General features: G+C 39.4%; 2 protein-coding genes across 3 annotated transcripts in view; one reads left to right on the top strand and one right to left on the bottom strand.

The window, feature by feature from the left end:
• The window catches only part of CMSS1 (cms1 ribosomal small subunit homolog), a 360,423-nt gene that overhangs the window by 330,048 nt on the left and 18,010 nt on the right, over positions 1-12,365 (bottom strand). The window lies entirely within an intron of this gene.
• The window catches only part of FILIP1L (filamin A interacting protein 1 like), a 107,173-nt gene that overhangs the window by 82,966 nt on the left and 11,842 nt on the right, over positions 1-12,365 (top strand). The gene's annotated exons all lie outside the window — the stretch shown is intronic.

The raw sequence follows: 12,365 nt of genomic DNA, 5'->3' as shown, positions 1-12,365 counted from the left end.
ATCTTTATGTATTTCATTTTCCATAACTCACTTTAATTTGACTGCAACTTGTCTTGGTGAAATACTTTAACATTATAAAACAGTAAATAATTTGTTATTTTTACCATTGCTTGCTGAATTTTCTTTTGGTCATTCTGTGTTATATTTCTGCATGTACAATAGAATTTTGTCTTTTGCTTATAGTCTCTATTAATTCTTCCTTAAAAACAAACAGGACCTATGTCCCATTTATGGTCAACTTCTAATCACATATTAGAGGAGAGAAAAGTGGTTCAAATAAATAAAAATTACATCTCTTTGATTTCAAAGTGAACTATAAGATCTTTCAGAAGCAAACATAACTTCATGCTTGGGATATATTTCAGTATCTCTAGGGCCCAGCACAGTGCTTAGACTACATTAGGAACTTAAATGTTTATAATAATGAAATAAAATACTACCGAATAATTTTGGTTTTCATGAGCACATAGAAGCAGATGATAAAATTAAAAAGCTCTGACATGTGATAGGAAGCCAGAGAAAGTACATTTGGAAATATAGTTACGTTGACAAATCAAGAGTTGACTGTATTTCTACCAGAGATCAAACCTCCCACAGAACATGTATGTCTACAACCAAATCTGGAACCAGCCACTGTGACATAAACTCTTGAACACTCTACTTCAAAGCAAAAAAAAAAAAAAAAAAAAAGCAAATGTCATTCTTGTTTCTTTTTCCTATGGGGTTCCCAAAACAGTTTGAATTACTTAATGTAGGTGCTACCTACCCTGCTCATAAGGGGCCTGCATTCAAAAGCTTACAGTTTTTTTTTTGTTTTAACCTCTTACAGTTTTTTTAAACAAGCAAATAAAAGCCAAATATAGTTATGAACATAAGCTATAGAAAAGGCATATTTAAAAAATACAGTATGTTAGTTGAAAGAAGTAATATAGTGTGAATTTCTTCTGTGATTATTATGCCATTTACAATATAGATGAGAATAACTCAGCCGAATCCTCCTAGAAATTCTGATATCTGCCTCATGGGAGTCCCTGGGGATAATCCATACTTCTGAGCAGAGAACAACAGCTTTCAGGGAACATTTAAATTACAAGTATGGTCCCCAAGTCACATTCCAAAAAGACGATTTCAGACAAAGTAGCTTATTGCCATTTCCCTTTTTCTAACCTCATAATTGTTAATTTAGTGTGGTTAATTTTATTGCCAGTTATTGATTTTAAATACAATTCATTTAGACATCCAGGCAAACTGTGAAGATCTTTAAGAATAAAAGGAAGCTTTCACAATTATCCTCCTTTCCCCTGCAAAATCAATTTCATGATAGTAAAGCGAGGATTTGTTGACAGAAACACTTCCATGGTGACGAACTGCAACACCAACGCTATGGGCTTGCATCATCATTAAATAAATTTGGATGAAAGCTGAGGCTGCTGATGAATGAGAAAGCTTCTGTTTAAACACATTTATCTTAGGAATCAACAGTGACCCAACTGTATTACAAAATACATGATGGTCTAAATGTTTATTAAAACTGTTTTTAAGACACCTTGGGCCAGAACTCTAGAAGGAATGGCAAACTTAATTTTAGCTCTTTCAAAACAGACAATGATAATGCTGCTGCTTCATGAGATCTTTTTCTAGTTACTGAGAGTGGGTACATGTAATATTTTGGAAGGCATCGATCAACTGATCATAAAATTATGAACAATGGAAATCAGAATTTAAGAACAAAGTCTTCCCAACTTTGTCACATAATGGCATAAACAAAACACATGCTTGTGTGGCACTGGGGGAAACAGATAAAGAGGCAGAGATAACCAGTCAAGGGATTCCCATCACCCCAGGTTCCTCTTGGCTGTCCCAAGTGCTGGTGGGGGACGGGGGGAGGGAAGAAATCCATTCTTGGCACACTTGTAACTAATAGAGTTTGGGAGCCAAATTTGGGCTATTCATCAGCCCCCCCATTTTGAAAGGATTCAATTTCTTATGTGAGCTACAGAAATTCTCTATAATAAAGTTAACACCATAAGTCTTGTGTTCTATTATGATAATGCACAAATTCTCATTTAATCATTTGTTCCAGATTTTAACTATATAGAGGCTTCCTAAGTAGTTAATCTAACATAACTGGAAATTTACCAAACCTTCAAGGAATACCTCTTTTAGAAGTATCTCTACTGGGAGGATTCCTTCAGTATAATAATTTGTATCAGCATCAAAATAAATTTTAGGAGACAGATTAATAACGTGTAGATTATTACAAGTGTTACTAATTAAAGTTCATAAAGGCAGCATAATTTCTGCAAAACATCTTTTTTTCTATAGAATTACACCTAAAATGACACAATGTAGATTTCTGGCCTTTAATTTTGAAAAGATTTCTTATATTTTTTTGTGTGCATGTGAGAGAGGAGAGAGAGAAAGAGATTGGAAGATTACAGAACTTCCTTTTTCATTGACATATAATCATAGAACTCCCCCAAAAACCAGGAAGGAAAGAGGAAGTGACACTGGAAAATCTTCAGAAATCTTCATATGAAATATGTGGGGGTGGAGGGTTGTATTCTTTGGTCCATGAGGGCTCACAGAAGATAGACTGTTTTTTCGTCTCTCTGAAAAACTCATACCATTCTTTCATTGGTCTAAGTCCTCGCTTCAGAACGAAGTTTCATTTTACTCACATTCCCACTATCTCTTTAACTCTTTAAAAGGTAGAATCCTATCACAGATTCGAATGATTTTATCATGTTTTTTCTATTTAAAAGCAATGGCAAAACTTTCCCCAGGAGGATGCCATTGCTCTCTAGGGGCACTGACAAAAATAAAATTGTCATCCTTACTAGAAGGACATTGTGCATTACTACACTTGAATCTGTACACATAAGAAAGAATCTTGATACTTGTTCAATCAAGATCATGGTAAAATTACATACACTCTTTGTAAGGTCTCCACAACTATATTTTACAATGCTAAGACATTAGGCTTGGGGTCTTCATGACACCAGTTTTATTAGTCCATTTTTATACTGCTATAAAGAATACCTGAGACTGGGTAATTTATCAAGAAGAAAGGTTTTATTGACTCACCATTCCTCATGGCTGGGGGAGGCCTCAGGAAACTTACAATCATGGCAGGCGGCAAAGAAAAGCCAAGGCACATCTCACCTGGCAGCAAGAGAGCGAGAGAGTGCACAGGGGAAACTGCCACTTTTAAACCATCAGGTCTCATGAGAACTCCCTCAGTAACACAAGAACAGCAGAGGAAATCGCCCCACGATCCAAACGGGGATTTCAGTTAGGAGATTTGGGTGAGGACACAGAGCTAAACCACATAACCCATAAAGGATAAAATTAGGGGAGCTGTGAGATGGTCATAGAAGGGATATTTTATCAAAAATTTTAGAGATTTGTAGTCTAAGGATTCTATGGTCTTTACTGGTTGAAGTAAAACTCCCAATAAAAACGTTTTAGTAGCTTCTTTGATTCTGAATATTTACAAAGTGAGTCTCCTTTGAAATATGTTAGACAAAGGCAGGGAAAGACCTTTAAATTAACCAACACTCTAGCTTTTTCCTATACCCTGGTTTCTGTTATTAAGATTTTTTTCCTCCAAATAATCATTTTGCTTTGTAATCCCAAGAGAAAAGATAGGCAAAAATGCATGCCCCAAAACTCTTATAGATCAGCGTATCTCAGAGTAAAATCCAAGATACCTGTGTGAGAATCCCCTGATATTAAGTTCCACTCAGAGCTATCCAATCAGAACCTCTGGGGGCGTAGGGCCCAGAAAGCTGCATTTTAACAAACTCTTCTGCTGGTTAATTGTGCCCTAAAACGGTACTCCAAATTTTGATCTTTTTCTGGGCTAGCAATATGCTGTAAGATACTCTCCCAGTGCTGGGTAGTGGCAGTGAGCCACAGCTCACAGTCAGCCACACAATCATGAGGGTAAACAACCGATACTGTACAGCAGCAGTTCCCAATTTGGCACAAGGGGCTGTTTTCATGGAAGACAATTTTTCCATGGGCGGGGGGTTGGGGGGATGGTTTCGGGATGAAACTGTCCACTCAGATCATTAGGCATTAGCTAGAGTCTCATAAGGAGTGCTCAGCCTAGATCCCTCGCATGTGCAGTTCACAATAGGGTTCGTGCTCCTATGAGAATCTAATGCCACTGCTGATCTGACAGGAGGCAGAGCTCAGGCAGTAATGCTCGCTTGCCTGCCACTCACCTTCTGCGTGCCGCTCGGCTCCTAACAAGCCATGGACTGCTACCAGTCCGTGGCCCAGGGTTTAGGGGCCCCTGCTCTACAGTGTGCTGTGTTGCTAGACAATTTTGCCCAATTGTAGATTTATATAAGTGTTCTCTGAGCATGTTTAAGGTGGGCTAGGCAAAGCCATGATATTCAGTAGGTTAGGTGTATTAAACATATTTTCAACTTTTAATATTTTCAACTCACAGTGGGTTTATGTGGTTCTAACCCCATCATAAGTCAAAAAGCATCTGTATTGACAAGCACTGGCAAATGTATTCTGACCATAGTCCCTCTCTTTAAATTACATCTGTAGTAGGAAATGTGGCTATTCTACCCTCTAGTGGCTGGCATGACAAACAGAAGGTTTATTCTCCAAGTTTTCTTTTTATTTAAAAGGAAAGCTCAATAAAAACTTCCATTTTATTGGGTGGGAAGATTCCCGGTTTTATAACTGTAGCAAAGCATAGATGCCTAAATCTTTGGCTGAGCTAAAGCAGGCTGTCTGACACCTACAAGGTCTGTTTCTCTCTCAATCCCAGGCCCTCAACTTAAATCTGTAGCATTTCTTGGGAAGGGTCCAGAACACACATTAAATAAGGCAGTTAGATGAACCAAAACAAAGGACTCCATTCAACTTATGGCACAGTGAAGCAAATACAAGAAAGAGCAAGGAAGACAAGTAGTTTACTAAGGTTCTCAAACCTTAAACCCCATTTAAATTCATTTTACTTAAACTTCAAGCCCTTTCCTTTCCAGCAGATGGACCCTTTCCATTCCTCAAGGTACATCAAAAAGGGTAAAGCTTTTGGGCAGTCAATATATCGGAGCAGCCATCCCCCAAAGGCAATGCTGTAGGGTAAGGAATCTTGAGGGAGTCTAGCGAGTTAACTGGCCAACACCTCTAAGTACTTCATAATTTGATAATGAATTAACACCATTTACATGGGAGCACTTACAAATCTGTCAACATTCCATCAGGTACCAGGTTTTACAGTTAGAATGCCACCATAAAAATGTATTCAGGAATAACCTTTGGCATTGCAGTCAGCCATTCCAGGGATAATCACTTTTATTTGTGGCATCATTTAAAATTTCATTGTCAAAATTGTTGATCAAGAGAAATAAAACTTATCTTATTATTTGAGGCAATATTTTGAAAAACTGAAACTAGTTTTCTTATTTTAGTGAGTTCTTCTTCCTCCTCATAGCCAAATGGTCCTGGTATGATATTTGAGGGGTTACCTGAGACCATCTTTTTTTTTTGGCCTCTGTTTTAATTTATTTATTTCAATAGGTTTTTGGGGAACAAGTGGTGTTTGGTTACATGAATAAGTTCTTTAGTGCTGATTTCTGAGATTCTGGTGCAACCATCACTCGAGCAGTGTACACTGTACCCAATGTGTAGTCTTTTATCCCTTACACCCCTCCCACTCTTTCCCCTGAGTCCCCAGAGTGCACTGTATCATTCTTATGCCTCTGTGTCCTCATAGCTTAGCTCCTGCTTATGAGTGAGAACATACAATGTTTGGTTTTCCATTCCTGAGTTACTTCACTTAGAACAATAGTCTCCAATTCCATCCAGGTTGCTACGAATGCCATTATTTCATTCCTTTTCATGGCCGAGTAGTATTCCATGGTGTATATATACCACATTTTCTTTATCCGCTCATTGATGGACATTTGAGCTGGTTCCATATTTTTGCAATTGCAAATTGTGCTGCCATAAACACACTTATATGCAAGTATCTTTTTCATATAATGACTTCTTTTCCTCTGGGTAGATACCCAGGAGTGGGACTGCTGGATCAAATGATAGATCTACTTTTAGTTCTTTAAGGAATCTCCACACTGTTTTCCATGCTCGTACTAGTTTACATTCTCACCAACAGTGTAAAAGTGTTCCCCTTTCACCACATCCACACCAACATCTATTATTTTTTAATTTTTTTTATTATGGCCATTCTTGCAGGAGTAAGGTGGTATTGCCCTGTGGTTTTGATTTGCATTTCCCTGATAATTAGTGATGTTGAGCATTTTTTTATATGTATGTTTGCCATTTGTATATCTTCTTTTGATAATTGTCTATTCATGTCCTTAGCCCATTTTTATGATGGGATTGCGCCTCTGTTTTGTTCAGCTCTTTAAAGGCTAGCCATATTTGGACAACTACAATATACAAATATAAGCCCTACAGACCTACAAAGCCTACCTCGTCCTCAGCCATTCCTGAGGCTTTTGGATAGGTGGAGGTGAGGTTACTAATGAATATTCATGCATGCGGTGGTTACAAGCTAGTATAGAGGGAATTGAGACTTCCGAGAGAGGACCTTTTAGAAAGGTCTAAACAATAGAGGGAGTTATCTGCTGTTCCGGCAAAAGGCAAAGGTGGTTGGTTATCTACATTATTTTTCTGCCACAGGCATAGTAGAAACGGAAAGCTCCAGTTTATCTGAAAACTCTAGTTTATAATTTGATATATTTGAAAGAAACAAAGGTACAATGTATTAACACAAATATAATTGTTCAAATGTACATATACTCTGGGCCAATCTGTCAATCAAGTGAGTGGAAACGATCCTTATGCAACCAAACTTGTGTCTCAGTGACATGCACAGTGTAAGATGTTTTCTTCAAAGCATCACATGTACACAATCGATCAATCCACTGATGATGACACATTAGACTGTGTACCTCTTACTTGCCACTGGGGCAGATATTATGGAGATGAAAGATTCACTGCCCTTGAAGAGCTTATTAACCTGGGCAAAGAAATGAAACAAGAGTATCAGACAACATTTAATCAAGTGGGAAACTGTCAATCTCTACCAATAAACTGGAGATTAAGGAAGACCACAGTAGATTAACAAAGCCTCAGTTAAGTGAAAAGATTGGGGGAAGGAGCACTGGAGGCAGGCAAATAGATCAGGTTCTAGTTTATGCCTTTTCTAGTCAGCTGTGAGGCCCTGGACAAGTCATTTAACCTTTGTGAAATAAGTGAATTGAACTTGGTGATCTTTAAGATCACATCTGGTTCTAACTTCCAATGACTTCTGAATTTGAAGTCTTGCCACCCTCCTTAAATCATTTAAAATTCCTTTTGGGAAATAAAGTTGGAGCATAAATAAGCCAACAACCTGCATGAGTTTCTTTCCTCCAGAAATTAAACTTCTTCCTCATTTTTTCACTTACAGATGTCAAAACTACTAGATGTTTCCTTCTCTAAGATTCTATGAATTGGCTGGGCATGGTAGCTCATGCCTGTAATCCCAGCACTTTGGGAGGCCAAAGCGGGCAGATCATGAGGTCAGGAGTTCAAGACCAGCCTGGCCAACATGGTGAAATCCCATCTCTACTAAAAATATAAAAATTAGCCGGGCATGGTGGTGGGCACCTGTAATCCCAGCTACTTGGGAGGCTGAGGCAGGAGAATCGCTTCAACCCGGGAGGCAGAGTTTGCAGTGATCTGAGATCACGCCACTGCACTCCAGCCTGGGCGACAGAGCAAGGCTGTCCCCCCGCCCCAAAAAAAAAAAAAAAGATTCTACGAATTAATTTCTTTTACCCCTAATCCTATCAGCTTTCTCTCCCCATTATTCTTTCAACTTTAGGACTATTAATGGTTTTGGCCTGGTAACTCTTTGTTGTGGGGAAGAAAGAGGTGTTCATGCACTGTATAATGTTTAGGAGCATCCCTGGCTTCTACTTACACACCATGTAGCATCCCCCAACTGTGATAATAATATCTCCAGACATGGCTAAATATTCCCTGAAGGGCAAAATCGCCCTCTCGTTAAAAATCACCACATTAAAGAGATGGACCAAGTGACTCTATAAGCCAGTTCCACTCTTATATAACACTGTGGGAAAAATCTGACAACTCATAGGAAAACTCTTATGTCTGGTGTCTAGAGATGAGAACCTTGAATCTGACTAAACATAAGCCTCAAAGCAACTTTAAAAACCTGTACTGAAGAGTTTTGTTGCATAATTGTTTCCACTTACTCGACAGACTGGCTGAGAGCATGTTCATACTTGAACATTTATATTTGTATTATTATAGTGTTTTGTACTTCTGTCTCTTTCAAAGATACCTGAATTCTAAACTAGAATTTTCAGGTCAACTAGAGCTTTCCATTTTTCATGTGCCCTTGGGAGAAATAAGAGTCTAGAAACCAACCACCTTGGCTTTAAATGGAGTCGGGGGAGAAGGGAATTGGTTTTCAGCAGGAATCCCAAGAATTGAAGAGATAACTCTCTACTGTTTAGACCTTTCTAAAAGGTCCTCTCTGAGAAGCTGCAATTCCCTGTGTATTATTAGCTTATAACCACCACAGGCATGAATGTTTTCTATTAGGATACAGGCTTCCTTCATTCCTCAACCAATCACCTACAAGAATGAACCAACAAATATTTATGAAGCATGCAGTATTGCTCATTATTGTGCCAGGCAGCTATGCAGATGTTAAAGTTTGGAATAAAAGGTGGGAGTTAAGGGGTAGCTTAAAAGGTAACTAAGAGCTCAACACAGAGAAGGAACTATATAGACAGTAAGTACTACAGGATTTTAGAGGAAGAGCAGGTTACTTTCAGGTGGGATTTGGGGATCAGGCTTCAGAAACAGATGAGAATTGAGCAGGGGATAGAGGATGGGGAGGACTAGGATATAGAGAAAAAAGAAAGGTGCTCCAAAGAGGTGCCCACAAGGTAAAGGTGTGGGGGCAGGCAGGAGGGCAGATAATCCACATTCAAGGAACAGTGAGCAGTGTAATGTGGATGAAGTTGAGATGGTTGGGGCAGGGTAAGGCTTAAAGGGCAAAGACCTGTTGATTGTGAAGAACCATGAATACAGCACTAGGGAGTCTCTGTGTCTTCACAGAAGGTTTCTGCATAGTGAGGTAACATAAAAGAGAGGGCAAAAAACAAATCCATTATACAACATTATTTTATTTTACAACAACCCTAGAAAGTGGGTATTATGACAATTTTAGGGATAAGTAGATTAAAACTCTGACACATAAGGAAAGCTGTTCCAGGTCATTCTGTTAGTATGTCACAAAACTGAGGAGTGAAAACAGGTCTGATTCTGTTGCCCCATTCTCTTTCCGTGGCAACACACTGAGTTGCAAGGGGTTTTAAATTCATTATAAGTTGAATTTGATCCTTTCCACAATCTGTGGTGACAGACAGATTGTCTAATGTTACCTCCTTGTGCTCCACCTCACAAATCTGCCACTTCAGCCAGAACACTCAGAATGTCCCTAAACATATGCAGGGCTTTCTCCTCCCCACTTCTCTACATGGACACAATTTTCATCTCTTGTCAAGTGAAGTAAGACCCACACTGAAGGGTCTGTATCAATGCTCACCTCTTCTGAAACCTCCCATGATCACCATAGCCAAGAGTGATTTGCCTCTCCTTCAAACTCCACCTGCTTCCCTGAAGCCACTGTTAGGGTGACATGAGATAATGAATGTGAGAAGCCAAGCCCCACACAAATGGGCAGGCACGGGGAAGACTGACCTGGGATAGGAGATGTGAGAAAGCAAGTCCAAAGAGAAGCTCATGTTCTCATTAGGAGACTGTTCTCAGAACACAAAAGGTGCAGTCAGTGTCCACTTTATCCTAAGGCAAGATTCTATAAGCAAAGGGCACAAATGCCAAGCGTGAAGAATGAGCTTGGACAGGCAATCAATATGGGCAGAGCAGGAGGTACCTGATTAGCCTCAGAGATGATGGGATAGAAAAGCATCAGAAGTGAGTGAAAATGATTCACGGAAGGAACATCACAACCATGCACATCTGAGCTTATAAGTAGGTGGCTGCCTTGACAGTTATGATAATGACCCAAGACTTTCAGAAAAGGCAATCAAGGGATCAAGGTCCAGCCACTATAAAGACAAGCACCACCAACTTAGGCCACATTTGGTGTGATTCTGCCTTTGCAGAAACAGAAAATTTTCCCAGATGGTACACTCTAAATCTGGATTTCTATTTCTCAAGGAACACTGTAACTTAATAAGACTGGCACTCCCAAAATCATTTTTTAGAAATAATCACTATGTATCTTCCCAGGTCAGAAGGAGAAGTGTTGGGGTTCAACTCTGTCAGTCTCCAAATTCAGGAGTACAAAACTGTAAACCAAGGAAGCATCCCAAGTAAAAACTGCCACTGCAAAGGAAAGTTGTCAAGTTGGCTCCTATGTCTCCCCTCACAATACAATAATCTGCATCAACACAGACACTCTTCAAACAACTCAAAGTAATTCCTCAAAAATGCATTATCATCCTTTACAATTAGTGGTTTGGCTGTTTTTTTTTTTTCTCTCTTCTCTTTAACTAGAAAAAGCTATTCTTCTTCTATTCTTATGCCTTTTCATGGTGTTCTTGCCTGAATTCACTGTGCCTGAGATCAGTCACTTTTGAAGCCTCAGAAAACCACTGTTTTATATAAACAGGAGCTAACTAAAAACTGCAAGAGGTCCTCAAAAGTTCCATAACACAAGAGGCAGATAGTTATTCCTTTAGGGCAACAGGGAGGGAATCAGTGAGTAGGGATCATGCTGAGAAGAACAGCTCTCACAGTAATTTATATAAGCAGCCCATTTATTTCATATGAAATTTTCTGATTATAAGAGTATGTATTAATTACAGAAACTGAAAAATATAAATGCTTCTGAGGCTGCTGATTATAGCTTCTAAGGACAATGAGAAGACTAGGGAGAACAATGGACGATTATTACTATTTTTTTAGGCCAAACCTATCAAATATGGTCCTATTCCAGGTTTTTCTCAGACTGCCAATAAGGAAGGAAATACGCTTTAGGGAGGCTATCCTGTCCTTACTGCATGGCTCTGTGCCACGAAGTGGCAAACCCTTCTGCGAGTACAAGTTTATGTAATCTGTCTGCTTGGTTCAGACACAATGGCTGAGGGGCCAGCCAGGTTACTGGAAGAGAGGTGCAGGATTTCCTTTCCCCTAGCAAGCCAATCACTCCCTGGATAGTGGTTCAATCACTATGTACTGTTCAAGTAATGGGAATAAATGCCTCCTTAGGTGGCTGTTCTCAGAACTAGTTACATTCTTATCATTAAGATAGAGTGGCCTTGTGCAGAGGATGTGGGCACATGGTAGGGTCCCACAAAATTCATCTCAGGCTCTGGGAAAGGGATGTAGAAGTACCTATGGTGGGAGAAGAAAAGAGCGGCAGTTGAGTGGGAATTACATTTTTCTCTCTGGCTGTCTCAGGCACTTGAATAGTATCAACAATTTCTCTACCACGATCCTCAAAGCAACATCTCCAAAATTTCAACTCTACCAAACAGTTCCACATGGAAGGCCCAACTATACACTTCAAACTTAGCATGTGCCCATAACCCAATATACTATCTTTCTTGAACTGCTCTTTGTCTCGCCTCTATTGATGGTCCATCACCTTCCCCACTGCTCAGGTTCAGCATCTGGGAACTATTCTCCACTTCTCTGCTCATCCTCCACTCTGTCATATTATTTCTTCCTCTGTCCTCCCCACTTATTTGTACTACTACTCCCCAAGCCCAGACTTTAGGACAGATGGTACTGTAAGATAGTTAATCTACTACACTTAAATCCTCACCTCTATAATCCAGCCTTAAATACCATTCTGATCACAGCAATTCTCCAGCCTCCCAGAAAACAGCACTTAAAATTGCTTAGCGCCCAAAGTCCAAACCTTCTACCATGGCCTTCATCTTTCGTTTCATCTCCCTTTGAAACTCTGGACATACCCTCACATCTTCACCAGGACACCATACTAACTATCCTCCCACATACTACTGGGCCTTCTTACCTTTGATCATGCTGTTTGTAGGGCTGAAATACTCTTCTTCCTTTGTTCCTCATACTAAAATCCTACTCATCCCTCATGTGTCACTTCCTCTGGAAAACCTTCCTTACTTTTTAGTTTTCCACTGAGTTTCCAAAACTGCTGTCTGTAATTCTATTATTGCACGTCATTGTGCCTCATAATTATTTGTTACCCCTCCTATGCTATCATCTCAAAAGCAAGAATCAGCTATCATTTATTTTTGAACTCCTTATATCAATGTTTCTTAAAATGCAGTCATTGACCA

Source organism: Pan paniscus, chromosome 2 (assembly GCF_029289425.2).
Source record: "Pan paniscus chromosome 2, NHGRI_mPanPan1-v2.0_pri, whole genome shotgun sequence".
Lineage (NCBI taxonomy): Eukaryota > Metazoa > Chordata > Mammalia > Primates > Hominidae > Pan > Pan paniscus.
This window is presented reverse-complemented; position numbering and strand designations above follow the sequence as displayed.